At 40.1% G+C, this 16,166-nt stretch overlaps 1 protein-coding gene across 1 annotated transcript in view; it reads left to right on the top strand.

The window, feature by feature from the left end:
• Positions 1–16,166, top strand: part of PHF21A (PHD finger protein 21A) — a 237,089-nt gene that overhangs the window by 29,550 nt on the left and 191,373 nt on the right. The window contains 2 exon segments of the mRNA XM_027775405.1: positions 5,491–5,531; positions 6,930–7,041. The gene's annotated coding sequence lies outside the window, so the exon portion shown is untranslated.

Below are 16,166 nucleotides of genomic sequence, written 5' to 3'. Positions count from 1 at the left end.
TGGAGGAAAGTGGGCCAGCAGATGGTGTGGTGGTTAAAGCACTGGATTTCTGCATGGCTGACTACATTTAGAGTCCCTGACCCGGTGGCTTGAAAATCACACCAGGATTGAGTCAGCAGGTGGCATAGTGGTTAAGAGGCTACTCCCATGTGGTCGACCGCAGTTTGAATCCCAGACCCAGTGGCTTGAAACTCACAGTGGGTGCATGTGCATGCGTGTCCAAAATCCCAAGTTGAATGGAGGAGAAGGAATTGTGGTGTGGCCATCTTCCCCCGGCGGGGAGGGGGGGTGATTTCTCACTCTCTGCCTCTCTCTGGTGAGCTCACGCACCCTATATCAAAAATGTCTCAAAAAAAAAAAAAAAGAAAGCAAGGAAAAGAAAATCACATTGGGTGCATGTGTGTGTGTTCCCAAAATCCCGATAGAAGAATGCAGAAGGGATTGCAGCTTGGTCTTCCGCCCTGGGGGGTAGATTTCTCACTTTCCCTCTGTCTCTTTTGTCTCTCTTCTCTGAGGAGTGCATGCACCCTATGACAAAGACCTAAACACCTTTTTTTTTTAAAAAAAAAACAAAAAAACAAAAAAACAAAAAAAAAAACAAACCAAGAAAACAAAAAACAAAACGCAGAGGCAAAAGCCCTAATGGGTTCAGAAGAGAATGGGAGGAGAGGAATTAGAGTAGGTTTGGTTCACTCTTTCAGAATCTTGCTGTAAGTGGGAGCCTAGGCGCGGGACAGGAACTGGAGAAGCTATGGAATTGAGGGAGGTTTCTGTGTTTATGACAGAAAGAACAAGATGATCCAGGAACAGTGAGGGGGAAATTAGAGGGAGGTCCAGGAGAGGGTAAGAGGGATGGGGACAAGAGGGACTGTGGTGATGTCAGGTCCTAAACAGATACATTTTGTCAAGCGTGATTTTGCTTTTTCTTCTGACTACTTATCTGCATTACATTTATTTCCAACCTTCTATACTTTGTGTTGAAAGTGAAGAAGAACACATAAAAAGCAGTAATGCTTAGTTATTGGACTAGTTTCAGCCTCATTGTAGTAAAGGAAGAGAAGAAATTGAATCTTCTAGGTAAGGTGACATTTTAAAGTGTCTTTGAATGACAATTATGTGTGCTATTCTAGTCCCTTATCAAAATTTATGATTGAGCACAGGCTATAAACTTAATCGTTTAAAATTTGTAGTAGGGTGAATTAAATTTTAGGCTGATTTAAAATGTGATCTAATGTTAAACTTTACTCTGGAAAATTTGTTTATTGTTTAATATAGTTTCCTCATATGCAAATATTTTAGATCTTTTACAGAAGGTATTTTAGAAGTGGTTGTTAATAATGTTTGGTTTATTTACAGTATTTAAAATTTTACAATCGTATCAGAGACTGAATAATTTTATTTGCTTACCAATTTTAATGAAAGCAGCTACTTGTGAACTTTTGGAGAGGTAAACAGTCTTCAGATTACAAAACATTATGTAAAGTTATGTTAACAAGGTAATAGTCATCTCTAAAAGGAAAGATATTTAATTTATTTTAACATACACATTTTGAATGTATTTTTCAAGAAAAAAGTATGTTTTAAAATTTAAGCGAACATGGTTAGTATTTTTTTGTTTGTTTTTAAGATTTTTACTATAGGGACCAGCAGTTGGCATAATGGCTATGTTGCTGCTCTCCATGTAGTTGACCACAGTTCGAGTCCCAGACCTGATGGCTTAAACTCACGCCGGGTACATGTGCATGCCCAAGGTCCTGAGGAGAATGGAGGAGAAGGGATTACAGCGTGACCATCCCCCCTGGGGGGGATTTCTCGCTTTCTATCCTTCTGTCTCTGTCTTTCTGGCGAGTGCACATACCCTATAGCAAAAACCTCTCAAAAAAAAAAAAAAAAAAAGACTTTTTCCATATAGAAAAGCAGTGAGAGGGAAAGTGAGCAATCGCCTCCCAGTGGGGATAGCCCTCTCAATCCCTTCTCTTGCATTCTCCTCCTGGAATTTTGGGCACGCATGCACACGTGCCTGGTGTGACTTTCAACCACCAGGTCCAAGACTCTAACTGGCCGGCCACATGGGAGTCCAGTGCCTTAACCACTATGCCACCTGCTGACCCTCATGGTTAAAGTTTTGAACTGTCTTAGATACAAGTGCGAAATGTATATGAGAAACTAATTAAGAGGACTTTTAATCTAATGTGAGAAAATTAAACTTGAATCTCTGACTTAAATACTTTGTGTATGGGTAGCTAAAAAAATACAATTTAAAATTCTGTTTGTTTATTTTTGAAGATTATTTTAACTTTATTTATTTATTTATTTATTTTAATTTGACCGGAGAGGGATAGAGTGAAAGAGAGAGAGGCAGAGAAAGAGAAAGAGGAAAAGTAAGAAAGCAAGCCATTCTGGGACTTGAACTGCAGTTAGCCATGTGGGAGTCCAGTACCCTTGACCACCATGCCACCTGACAGCCCTGTTTATTTATTTATTTATATTGAAGGTTTTTGCATGGGGCATGTGTGCTCCCCAGAGAGAGAGACAATGTGAGGGAAAGTGAGAAATCACACCCCAGAGGGACTGGTCACACCACAGTCCCTTCTCCTCCATTCTCCTGGAATTTGGGGCACACATGCACATGTTCCTGGGATGATTTTCAAGCTGCCAGGCCTGGGATTCATATCATGGTTGGCCATGTGGGAGTGCAGCATCTTAACCACGACACCACCCACTGGTCCCCAATCATTTTATTTTTTAAGACAGACTCGCTGCGTTGTGATCCTCTTGCCTTGGCCGTCTGGATGGGACTGTCTGGTGGGGGCACCTGGCTCTTTTTTAGACAGGGTCATGCTTTGCTGCCCAGGCTAGTCCTGAGTGTGCAGCCCTCCTGCCTGAGCCTCCAGGAATTGCTAGGATTATAGACATGTGCCATTGTGCTTTGCAAAAGTACAAATTTATATGTAAATTTTACTTTTTGCTCCACAGTCTTATTAAATTATAGGTATAAAATATTTGGTTTTCCTCTTTATCAATTTCCAAATAGTAGTCAATTAGTAATCACTCTTTGGAAAAAACCGCTATGGGCGTTCTGGTGAACAGTGTATAGGAATCGCTAGTCTAAAGAGAATTGACTCTTTTTGGGTATATGAACCTCTTTGTGGATTTGATTTAAATTTGTGGACCCTCTTCCTAGAAAACTACTACGCACATACATACAGAATTTAGCACATAGTATCATGGAGTTGACAGAAGCCTCTGAAGCTGTTCATGAGGATCTGTTAGGCATAAAAGATTTCAGGTTTTAAAACCTGCCCTAGATAGCTTACTTACATGATTTTTCTGTAAAGTTGTATATGCAGACTTTTCCAAAAATATTTTGTCAGTGTTTATTGTCACTCATTTCTTCAAAGAGTAGATGCTACAGCCAGTTTAAGAGAAAGGGAAGTCCAGTGGACAAGTGAGTGCAAAGGAATCTAAGGGTCTGGAAGCTCTTCACCAACATCACCACCAACTGGCTGAACCTCGGGGGCTTTGATTTCCACAGTCCCTACAAGCGGTTTCATGAATGGGTTCACGATACCTCGGTCTTCTGATAATTATGGAAAAATTCTTTCTCAGTTTAGAATCGACTCTGCTACTGATTTTTAGAGAGAATGCCTTGCAGATAGACAATGTTGTATTGTGCTGCCTTTTTACAAGATACGACTTTGGAAGACTTAAATGATTATCATTTCTTAAAGGATGTAGAAGCAAAAGTTAAAACCCCTGTCTCATACTGATCACTTTGCGTTTCTACGTATTTTGTGAGTTTTGGGTATAAGCCTTGGATGCTTATATATGTTGCAATTATCCCAATTCTGTGATTTACTTTTATATTCTTAGTGGTTTTTTGTTTTGTTTTGTTTTTTAAAGAATTATCATTTGTTTATTTAAATTTGACCAGAGAAGGACAGTGAGAGTGAGAGAGAGAAAGCAAGCCGCCAGGTCCAGGACTTAAACCGCCGTCAGCCATGTGGTTGTTCAGTGCTCTTAACCACCACGCCACCTGTTGGCCCCCTTAGGGGTGTTTTTTGATGAGCAGAAGTTCTTCATCTTAATTTAGTCCAATTTATCAGTCTTTTTCTTTTCGTTATGTTTTTAAATAGTAATATTTTCCTAATCAACAATATAAACAAAAACAGTTTTAGAAAGACATTTACTTAGCAAATAAAGCTATGGGAGGTACATGCAGGAGAAAGAGCTAAGGAGGCTGACTAGGAGGCCTGCTAGGGAAGATAAGCCTGCCGCACCGTGTCCCTGAGTCAGTCCGTGATTTAGCCAACGTTTGCTGAGCATTAACTATGTACCGGGCACAGTTTTAAGCATCTTTTGAGTGGTGCAGAGTCTTGTAGCTATCTTTAATGCTGAGAATCCACTTTTTAATAATTGCATCGTTATAAGATTTTTGCATGATTTTTCTTTTGGTTGGGAGTCATTTTACTCTTGGTGATTAAAATTGTCATTTAGATGACCTGGAAACTTTAAAAAGGACTGCTAGAGAAAAGGCGGGACAGACAGAAGATCGAATTTCTTTTGGAAGTGAATACTAACCACATGAATTGGACCCTTTTAAGCAATTTTACTGTATGTTGGGCATAACCGTACGTAGTTAAATACAGATTTATAATTTGGGTGACATGAAGACCTTTTGAAATATCTCCTGTGGAAACCAGACAGTATTGGAGTAACATCAGTTAACAAACATAGTATGTTCAAGGCATTAGGAAGACACGTATAGTTTTAGAGGGTGGCACATGGAGTATAAATCATTTCATTCAAAAATATTAGGGAGGAAGTTGTAATTTTCATATCTTACTATTAAATTGGGACCCCAGAACCTCGATTTTCATTTTGGCTTTATCACTAATTAGATTTGTAGCATAGGAAAAAAATCACTTTTGTGTATGTAGTTTACAGTCCAGAGTGGTGAGACACATTTAAGAATGTGAATGAAAAGTTTAATTAAAATTCTGACTATACATTATTATAAAATCTTGTGAATTGTAAAGTGTTACATAAGGCAATTCATTTCAAGATTAATTGGGAAAAAAAATGGCCTATTAAGTAGACCAAACTAAGGACCAAAGTGAGGATGTTAGCTTAATTTGTTAATACAGAGCAACAGACGGTGGGGATCATGTGTTGGGAGTTGAGGGTGCAGTTGTTGTTTAGGTGAGCGCATTTCATTTCTGTCGTCTCTTAGGAAAGAAAACTGTCAGCTACTTAATTTTCCTTGTTTCGAGAAACTGTAGAAAAGTAGAGAATTAATTGCTCTTTTCCTTCTTTGCTGTAAAAACTTCCTATTCTTTTTTTCTTCTGGGTTTTATAATTTGTAGACTTTCGTGCGTTTTGTTTTTTTCTTAAAATCAGACAAGAAGTCTTTTGAGTCTTCAGCTTTTCATAACATGGCATAAATATGTGTTTGTAGTCTTATTCCATTTTTCTCTTCTTCTGTTATAGGGGATTACAGAACTGAAGGAGAGCCAGTTGCCCAAAAATTGGTAAGTACTTTTACTAGGTAGACGTGTGTACCTGATATTAGCTGGGTAATAATTTTTTGTAACATTCAATGACTTTTCTTTTTTTTTTCCTTTTTTTTTTTTTTCGGTTGCAACAAGCTCTCCCAGAAATGAGTCTTTGCTGTTTGCTTTGAGTGGAAGCGAATTTTTGTCTAATTTTGCATAACCATATTTCAAATGCTTTTGTATTTCTAATAATACTGCTAGGCTTGCACATTCCTACATTTGATAACCTGTTAAAATGTGAAGGTCCCCTTTGCCAAAAATGTCCTTAATGGAGTGGTTTGGGCTGAGAATTCAAACGGCAGGAAATTCAAAAGTTAAGGTTCCCGTTGTGCTTTGTATTACTTAATACACTGTTAAATTTGATGGCCTTCGTATATGTGCAGAATGGCGAGGTTAATGCAACTGTGGGAAGCCTGACTTGGAAATTTGGGACTCTTAAACTTTTATATTCTTAAACTTAGTATTGGAATGGCTTCATGTCCGATGTTACATTTTGGTGTGTGTTGGTTTGTATAATTCTTAAAGAGGAAAAAAAAAAACAAAAAGAGAGAGAGAAAAACGTAACAATGTGGGACGTACAGACACACATATTTTCCCGATACCTACTATAGTGGATTTTTTTAATGCTTTAAGGATCATCACACTTAATTATCTCTTTGACTCTCCAGTTCAAGATCACAGATTGCGCAGGGCTGTCAGTGACTAAGCATCAAATGCTTACTTGCAGAGTGTGTGTTACCAAAAAAGAACTAAACTCAAACAAGAAAACTAGAATAGGGTATCCCCTAATACCAGATTCTCCCCTTAAAAAAATTCTCTCTCAACTAGTGCATAATGTAGGAGAGGAATATATGTGGTAAGTATTTGGTTAAGGCTTTTTTTTTTTTTTTTTTTTTTTGGTAATTTGGTCCTTGAGGTGTTTCTCTTACCTTTTAGGGATTGGGCTTTGAGCGTGAAAGGGAGGCACTCCCACCAGTTAACCTTGCATTTTATCACCTTTCTGTTCTACTTGCCTTTTTCTCATGGGATTTTTTCAAAATAAATGATCAAAATCCTCTGGCCCTTTACTTTGAAATATGGCAGAGTCATGAACTCGTAGAGACGGAACTTTAATGGTCTCCTCTTGCCGCCTCTTGCCCTACCTGGCAGTTGCTTCTCCTGTACCCCTGACAGGTTGTTATTCAGGTACATATTGGGTACTGCATTAAAAAAAAAGGTAGCTCATTATTTTCTGTAATGTATTCTGAGCAACTCTAGTTCAACAGAAACTGCATAAATATTACTGGTGTGAGTGGGGGTGGGAAGAGGGTTCTGTGGTCAAACAATTTGGGAAATGCTGCCTTAAACAAAGTTAAACAGGTTTCTTTACTGCAGGACTTCTCAGAACCTTTAATATGCTAATGTGCATTGTGAATCTCCAAGAGGGGGATATGATATGCAGCATTCTTGAATACTTCTAATGACAGGGAGCCCACTACCTCATAAGGTAACCCATTCATTTTTTGTATGGTTTTAATCCTTAGTTCTTCCTTATAATGATCTGAAATCTCATATCCCATAACTTCCACTTCTATTAAGTATTTATTGGTTATGCCGAGACCACCACACCCTCTTTGTGTGGTATGTATTTATAAATAAGATTTTGGGTCAGGCTTGTCTGAACAGTTTTTTTCCTTTGTGTAAATTATTAAGTTGCATTCTGGTAAATGTGGCAGTCAGTCTCAAAATCTTGGCCTCACTGTTTATGCACTTTTACGCTCCTCTCTAGCCCTTTTCATTTTGAATCTCTGTGAATTTTAAAACCTCATGTCAGTGCTCCTGTTGTTGGGTACAGTTGGTGTAATTTCAGTAGACGTGCCTGATTCGGTAAAGGTAGGTGGGAAGTAGAAGACCGTGTGTGCGCAGACGTCGGGCCTCTGGAAGCTGAGGTAGAAGCTGTGCACTGGGAGAACACCGAGGGGAGGGGGGGCGGTTGCAGGACACGCCACAGAGAGTGAAGGAGAGGGGACCCAGGACCTGACACAAATGCCACAGGCCTTCGGGCTGCCTTGGTTTGAACTGTGCAGAATCCTTTCTTTCTTTCTTTCTTTTTTCTAAGATTTTTTTTTTTGCCATAGGGTGTGATCATTGGAGCCCCACAGACAGATACAGAGAGAGGGCAGGAAAGTGAGAAGTTACCGCCCAGGAGGGATGGCCACGCCACAGTCCCTTCTCCATTCTCCTCTTGGGGTTTTGGGCACACATGCATAAGTGCCAGTGTGATTTTTACGTCATGTGCCCAAGACTGGAACTGTGATTGGCCATATGGGAATCTAGCACCTTAACCACCATGCTACCTGCTGGCCCCCTGTAGTCCCTTTTTAAAAATGAGGATTCCCCCCCACTCCCAACCCCAAAGGTTAGGAGGGAAAAAAGGGGAAGATATATATCTTATACAAAACCATTTAGACATTGGGATATCATAAATTTAATTACATGTGTTTGCATATGTGTATATGTGTATAAGAGTGTGTGTATTTTTAAATTTAATAGTTAAGAAGCAACATTAACTATTTAACTTGATAGTTTGGAAACATCTAACTAGCTAAGGTGAGTTCTGTTGATCTGTTTCAGCAGTGTTTGAGCATAGTGACCTTGCCAGACTCAAAGGGTAGCCTCTTAGATCAGAGCTCCCAAGCTCTTTCTGCAGTAGCGTTTCCTTTGGTCATGTGGAGTGTTACCAAAGATAAACTACTGTGAAAATAAGTCAGAGATGTTGGAATTTTGCTAACTAATAAGAAAACAAACATTGCTTTAAGTTATTTTCTTAACGTCTTTTTTTTTATTGATTTGTGGTAATAAATGTTAAAATTTTCAGTAAATACTATTAAAAGAAATGTTTATGCTTTTAACACCTGTGGTAATTTTTAGCAGTATTAGTTACTAGTTATAGTTTATCTCCCTGCATGTTAGATTTGTAGTAAGAAAGAATTATTTTGCACAAAATGAAACCTAGTATTTGAATGTCAGACAGGGGACAAGAAGTAAGGAAATGTAAATCTGTTCAGACTTTCTGCTTTTTCCTATTTTAAAAAGTAATTAAGCCTATTTAGTTAATTAATTAATTAATTGAGAGGTTTTTGCTATAGGGCGCGTGCACTTGTGAGAAAGAGAGAGACAGAGAAACAGAAAGTGAGAAATCACCCCCAGGGAGGTTGGCCACACTGCAATTCTTCTCCATTCTCCTCTTGGGATCTTGGGCATGCACGCACACACACTCGACATGATTTTAAGCCACCGGGTCTGGGACTTGAATCATGGTCGACTGCGTGGGAGTCCAGCGGCATAACCACTACGCCAACTGCTGGTCCCAAGCCTACTTAATTTTTAAGATTGTTTTTTAAAGACTTATTTATTTAATTTGATTAATTATTATTATTATTATTGTTTTTAATTTGCTATAGGTAACGTGTGTTCACCAGAGAGAGACAGAAAGAGAGGGAAAGTGAGAAAGCAAGCCACCAGATCTAGGGCTCAAACCATGGTCACGTGGGAGTCTAGCACCTCAACCATCAGCCCCTCACTGGTCCCGAAGCCTGCTTTAAACACTGCGTCTGAGCATGTAGATGAAAGGCGGAGGAATTCTCCACCAGTAACACATGGTATAAAGAACACGGACAGTTTTAGGGACAGTCTGGGGGCATAGTCATAGACTTATTTAACTGTTGATTGGAAAGTCAAGTTTTGATTGGAAAGTTTGTCAATTTCATAACAGCAAAATCTTTCTTAGCAGTAAAATCATAGTTACAGCTTTCATACAAATGATCAGAAACATGATAAAAGACCTAGGGAGTCACATGCCCAAGCAGAACAGTACCCAGAAAAATAGAATTCATCTTTTTAGAGAATTTGAACATAGAAAAGCTTTAGTTGTCTAGAAATTCTCAAGGGACTTCAAAAAATCCTTAAAAAATGGAATTAAAGTACAAGTTTATTTTGGTACAAAAAGTTTTTTGAAATCCACAGTTTTTTTGTTTTTGGTTTTGCTTTTACAATAATGCATTTTCCATGAGGTTTGTGAAGACCCCTGTACTATTTTGAGAAGTTTTATAAAATAAAAAAGTTAGTGAACGTTAAGAGTTAAATATGTTAGGAACACCATGTTAAAATTTACAAAGAGCTTTTCGTGTACCTTCACCTCATAACAGTCTAGTCAAGTCAGTGATATTGTTCCCATTTTCCAGGTTCATAAACCAACCAACGCTGAGTGTAAGAGTAGTCACACAGTGAGCAAGTGGGAATTATTTTCTTTCCAGATGTCATAGCTGCCTTTTAAAGTGGGATTTGCTTATTGTTTGGTTGGGTTTGTGGGTTTTTGTTTAAGTTGTTCATGTGTTTGATTTTATTTATTTTATTTATTTTTTTTGGAGAGGTTTTTGCTATAGGGCACGTGCACTCGCCAGAGAGACAGAGAGAGACAGAGAGACAGAAAGCGAGAAATCACTCCCCGGGGGATTGGCCTTGCTGCAATCCCTTCTCCTCCATTCTCCTCTCAGGATCTTGGACACGCATACACACGTGCCCAGCGTGAGTTTAAGCCACCGGATCCGGGACTTGAACTGCGGTTGACTACATGGGAGTTCAGCAACATGGCCATTACGCTAACTGCTGGTCCTGGTTTTATGTTTTTTGAAAGGGAGAGGCCCTTAGGTATCCCAGTGGTTTGATGTGTAGTTTTGCAGATTGCAAACTTTGGGATTTCATGCTAGGCAGATGCCCTCCCTGGTGGTAGTACATAGAGTTGCTGGGTGGAGAAAGACGGCATACCGGAATAAAATGTGTCTGTTACTGTTTGGCGAGTTGGTTTACAGTCACCTGGGTAGTGATTTGTTATTTACAACTTATTAGACTTGGTTAAAATATGATAAATCATCTTTTACAAATGTAGTAAATAATGTCTTCTTTTGATGCTATGAACTCTCCCCAGATTGTGTTCAGATAATGGCTACATGAGCTAAGACCCCAAAATATTTTTAAAAAGTATTCAACATGTGTTTGTCTTGTTTTTATAAACTAAAAATGTAATTATGTAATTTATGTCTTTTGACCAGAGACCAGTCTCTTAAAATTGCTACCCAGAGGGGACAGCATGTGGTGTGGTGGTTAAGGCACTGGAATCCCACATGGCCAACCATCCTAGTCCTAGACCTGGTGGCTTGAAGATCACGCTGTGTGCATGTGTGTGCGTGCCCACCCAAAATTCTGAGGAGAGGATGGAGAAGGGATTGTGGTGTGGCCATCCGCCCTGCAGGGTGATTGTTCACCTTCTCTCTTCCTGTCTCTTCTGCAAGTACACTTGCTCTATGGCAAAAACCATAAAAAAAAGAAGAAGAAGAAAGAAAGAAAAAAAAAATTGCTATCCAGGAAGAGACTTTTCTGAAGAAGGATTTCAAATGAATATTCTAGTGTACCTCATACGTTTTTCTATAACTGGTTACTACCTTTTTTAACTCTTCAATTTCACTTTGAAATAAAATGAGTAATTGACATTTAGAGTTGATGCCAAATAAAACTGCATGCCTTTGTGTAATAAGCAGACAACAACCTGGCGGAGGAGGTAGAAGCTGTCAGCTCCTCATTAACTTGAGCTGCAGGCTTATCATCCTGTGAGGCACTCTGACATTTAGTGTCTCCAGGTTAAACCCTGAATTTACTTTGATTGAGCATTTTGTTTGATCAGTGTAAAATTTCCTGATGCTTTATCAATCTTCAGTTAATATTGTCATATTTAAAAAGAAGTACATATTTCTGGGACCAGCTGTTGGCATCATGACTACGTCCCTGGACTCCCATGTAGTCAATAGCGGTTCTAGTCCTGGACCCAGTGGCTTAAACTCATGCTGGGGGCATGTGCGTGCATACCCAAGATCTGAGAGGGGAATGGAGGGGAAGGGATTGCATGGCCATCCCCCCTGGGGGGTGATTTCTTGTTTGCTATCTCTCTGTCTTTTTCTGTCTTTCTGGTGAGCACATATGCCCTATGACAAAAACCTCTCCAGAAAAAAAAAAAAAAGGACATATTTTTATGGAAAATTTTGGAAACAGCGGTATCTCAAAAGGAAAAAAGTAAGATAGTTCTTAGGTGCTACCACCCACAGAGGTTATCATGAGCGAATTGTCATGTGCTACCTGACACAAATTCTAGATCGCTCGGAGTATTATTATTTGTATTGATATAAGTGTTTGTTGTTAGTTTGATAGATATAACTTAGCTTCTTCAAATTTATATTTCTGTGACTCTCGAAAAATGGATTTTTTCATGTTTGTGGGCTATTCTTATTTCTTCTTTAGTATTGCTTTAAGAATTCTTAAAATTTTTTGGGACCAGCAGGTGGCATGGTGGTTAAGACGCTGGGTGCTCCCACATGGCTGACCACAGTTCAAGTCCCGGACCTGGTGGCTTGCTTTCTCACTTTTCTTCTTTCTCTCTGTCTTCCTATCACTCTGTGTGTGTCTCTCTCTGGTCAAATTAAAAAATAATAATAATGAATGAATAAAATTCAATAAATATTTCTTAAAAACAAAACAAAACAAAAAATTCTTAAATATTTATTATTATTATTACTATTATTGTTTTAAATTTGTTATTGGGTATACATGCTCACCAGAAAGAGAGAGGGAGAGAGAGAAAGCAGCCGCCAGGTCCAGGACTCAGAACGTGGTCAGTCATGTGGCAGTACAGCATCCCAACCACCATGCTACCTGCTGGCCCGCACAAAATATTTTAATACTGTTTTGATTTGCCGGAGGGCACATGCACACACCGGAGACAGAGAGAGCACCCCCCGGTAGGGTATGGTTGTGCTGCAGTCCTCCATTTCTCCACCTTGTCGGGATTTGGGGGCATGTTGCACACACACACAGCATATTCAAGCCCCTGGGGCTGGTATTTGAGCCACACTACCAGGTATGTGGGCTCCAGCTCCCTTAACTATTAGGCCATGAATCTGGCCTCCCCACAGGGGGGATGGCCATGCCGCAATCCCTTCTCCTCCATTCTCCTCTTGGTATCTTGGGCACGCACGCACACGCGCCCAGCGTGAGTTTATGCCACTGGGTCCAGGCCTCGAACTGCGGTTGGCTACATGGGAGTTCAGCAACATAGCCATTACGCTAACTGCTGGTCCCCCTTTGTTACTAATTTGTGAGAATCCCAGCCATAAAGACTGTGTTAACCCGGTGTTATATATGTATTAGAGGTTCCCTATGTCTTTAGCCTACCCTTTGTTTCTGAATTTTGTGTGTGTTGAGTTGTGCCATGGTACTGTATTAGTACCAGTAGAATCAAATATGACCTTTTTGTTTTTGAAAATAACCTTTCAACTTTGAGTTCTTTAAAAAACAAAACAAAATGAAAACAATTTTTTTTTTTTTTTAATTTGCCAGAGCTTATTTGTGCTTGCTAGAGAGAGAACAGAGAGCACTCCCCTCCAAATGGGAGCAGTTGTACTGTGGCCCCTTTCCACAATTTCTCTGTCCTGTCAGGATCTGGGGCACGCACGTGCACATGCCCAGTACGTTTTTAAAACTGTTGAGGCTAGGAATTGAACCATGGGATTGGCCATGTGGGATCTAGCTTTCTTTCTTTTCTTTTTTAATTAAAGAATTATTTTTATTTAACTTTATTTTATTTATTTATTTATTTAAACTTGGTTAGAGAGGACAGGGTGGGGGAGAGAGAGAGGGTAGGAAAGTGAGAAAGCAAGCCACCCAGTCCTGGACTCAAACCGACACTGGCGTGTGGGAATCCGGCACTGTTAACCACCACACCACCTGCCGGCCATGATCTGGCTTTCTTAACCATTAGACCAGAGGGCCAGGCCATGTAATTGATTTCTTGAATTGATAAAAGTGATAAAGAATCATTTTGGGGATGGGATCAGCAGTTAGCGGAATGGCTATGTTGCTGGACTCCCACGTAGTCGACCGCGGTTCGTGTCCCTGACCCGGTGGCTTAAAACTCATGCCGGATGCGTGTGCGTGCATGCTCAAGATCCCGAGAGGAGAATGGAGGAGAAGGGATTGCGGCGTGGCCATCCCCCCTGGGGGGTGATTTCTCGCTTTCTGTCTCTATGTCTCTCTCTGTCTTGTCTGGCAAGCGCACGCGCTCTATAGCAAAAACCTCTCCAAAAAAAAAAGAATCATTTTGGGGGAACTAGCAGGTGGTGTGGTGGTTAAGGTGCTGGACACTCCCACATGGTTTGAGTCCCAGACCTGGTGGATTGCTTCCTCACTTTCCCTCTCTGTATCTTTCTCTGATCAAATTAAAAAACAGATGAATGAATAAATAAAATTAAATAAAATAATTTAAATAATAAAGAATAATTTTTGGACATACTTTCTCGTAGACTTTATAGAAATTAGAACTAAGTACTATTTTCAAGGACTGTAATATATGTCAAGAATTTGAGTAGGGAAATTATTTCACAATTGAAGTGTGACTGTATAGTGCTAATGTTTGCTACCGCATATAGAGTAAGACAAGGACAAAAATCTTGGTCCAAGTTGGTAATTGAATGATTCTAGTATTTAAGATAAACTTATTATATTTCCAAACATGTGCTAAGATAGTAAGTATCTAGGGACTGCCCCACAGCCACTGGGTAAAGGGAGCCAGATCCTGCATGACTGACTGTGGTCCAAATCCTAGACCCAGGGACTTGAAAAACATAGCAGGCATATGTGCATGTATACCCCAAATCTTGGCAGGATGGAAACATGGGAGAGGAGGGATTGTGAGTGACCATGCCCCACTATTGGGGGGGGTGCTTTTTCCCTTTCTCTCTGGCAAATGTACATTAAAAAAAAAAAAAAAACATTAAAACAGTTTAAATATCTTTTCCAAATTATCTCCCTAAATATACTTTGTTTTTAAAATATTTTGATTAACAATTCCATTGTACTTCCTAGACTCCAAAATGTAAATTTGAAGAAATTTTGTACTTTTGAAATTTTTTCTTTTCGGGAACCAGCAGTTAGCGTAATGGCTATGTCGCTGGACTCCCACGTAGTCGACCGTGGTTCGCGTCCCGGACCCGGTGGCTTAAAACTCACGCCGGGCGCGTGTGCGTGCGTGCCCAAGATCCCGAGAGGAGAATGGAGGAGAAGGGATTGCGGCGTGACCATCCCCCCTGGGGGGTGATTTCTCGCTTTCTGTCTCTATGTCTCTCTCTGTCTGTCTGGCGAGCGCACGCGCCCTATAGCGAAAAAAACCTCTCCAAAAAAAAAAAAAAAAAAATTTTTTCTTTTTTAGGTTAGAGTGTTTTGATATTACATAATACAGCATATAAGCCTTGGAGGAGAGATTGCCACTGAGGTTTTTAAGCCTCGTGAGATTAAGCAAATATGGAAAACTAATATTCACAAGAATACATTCTGTAGTTAATCATTTTGTTGTAACTCTGTGAATCAGTTTTCTAAGAACTTCTAGAAAATTTAGGTTGAATATAGTCTATCTGTAGGCAAATAAGTTTTAGGAAGTGTGAAGATCATGAGTCTAATCATACAGGTTTAAGGAATAGTGATTCTTCTAGCTTTCTGATTGTTTCCTTCCTCACTTAGTGTGAATGCTGAAAAACTGTTCTAGCTACAAGTTTTATAGGTGCAGAGAAGAAAAGAGATGTGAAGTAAAGTTCATTTAGGTAAAAACAGACTTTGACTTTGGCTGAGTAAACTCATGTCTAAGGCCACATTCAAGAAAAAAGAAAAGGGAACCAGTAGTTAGCGTAATGGCTATGTCGCTGGACTCCCATGTAGTTGACCGCGGTTCGCGTCCTGGACCCGGTGGCTTAGAACTCATGCCAGGCACGTGTGCGTGCCTGCCCAAGATCCGGAGAGGAGAATGGAGGAGAAGGGATTGCAGTGTGACCATCCCCCCTGGGGGGTGATTTCTCACTTTCTGTCTCTATGTCTCTCTCTCTGTCTGTCTGGCGAGCGCACGCGCCCTATAGCGAAAATCTCTCAAAAAAAAACACACAAAAAAAAAAAACAAAAAGAAAAAAAAAATGTGACCAGCAGGTGGCATGGCAGTTAAAGTGACTGGATTCCTACATGGCCGACTGGGTGACTTAAAAATCACGACAGACATGTGCGCGCGCGTGCACGCGCCCAAGATCTCCAAAGGAGTATGAAGGAGAAGGAATTGCAGTGTATCCATCCTCCCTTGGGGCAACTTCTCACTTTCCCTCTATGTAGCTCTCTGTCTCTCTCCTCTCTGGTGAGTACAAACGACCTGTGGCAAAAATCTCAAAACAAAACAGCAACAACAATAAAAAGAAAAAAAGGAAAAAGTTAAAGGAGAAATGAGCCATTGCGTTAACTTCGGTTGCAGTAGGGATGAGTGGAGGAGGCCAGGCAGGCCAGGCTGGGTTTCACAGGCTTGCTCACAAACCGAGACTCCTGGCAGTAGCCCCATGTACAGTTAGTTACACATGCAGCCACAGAGGCGCACTGGCCCACTTGGACGGAAGATGATGTTCATGGTGAGGTGGGAAAAGGGTTCCTTCACTAGACCACCTCAAATACAGCATACCATAGATACGTGGCTTTTACCCTGTGGATGGCACCGTTCCA

Source organism: Tupaia chinensis, unplaced genomic scaffold (genome assembly GCF_000334495.1).
Source record: "Tupaia chinensis unplaced genomic scaffold, TupChi_1.0 Scaffold000561_1, whole genome shotgun sequence".
Classification (NCBI taxonomy): domain Eukaryota; kingdom Metazoa; phylum Chordata; class Mammalia; order Scandentia; family Tupaiidae; genus Tupaia; species Tupaia belangeri.
Note: the sequence above shows the minus strand (reverse complement) of the source record. Positions and strands in the feature narration are given on the sequence as shown.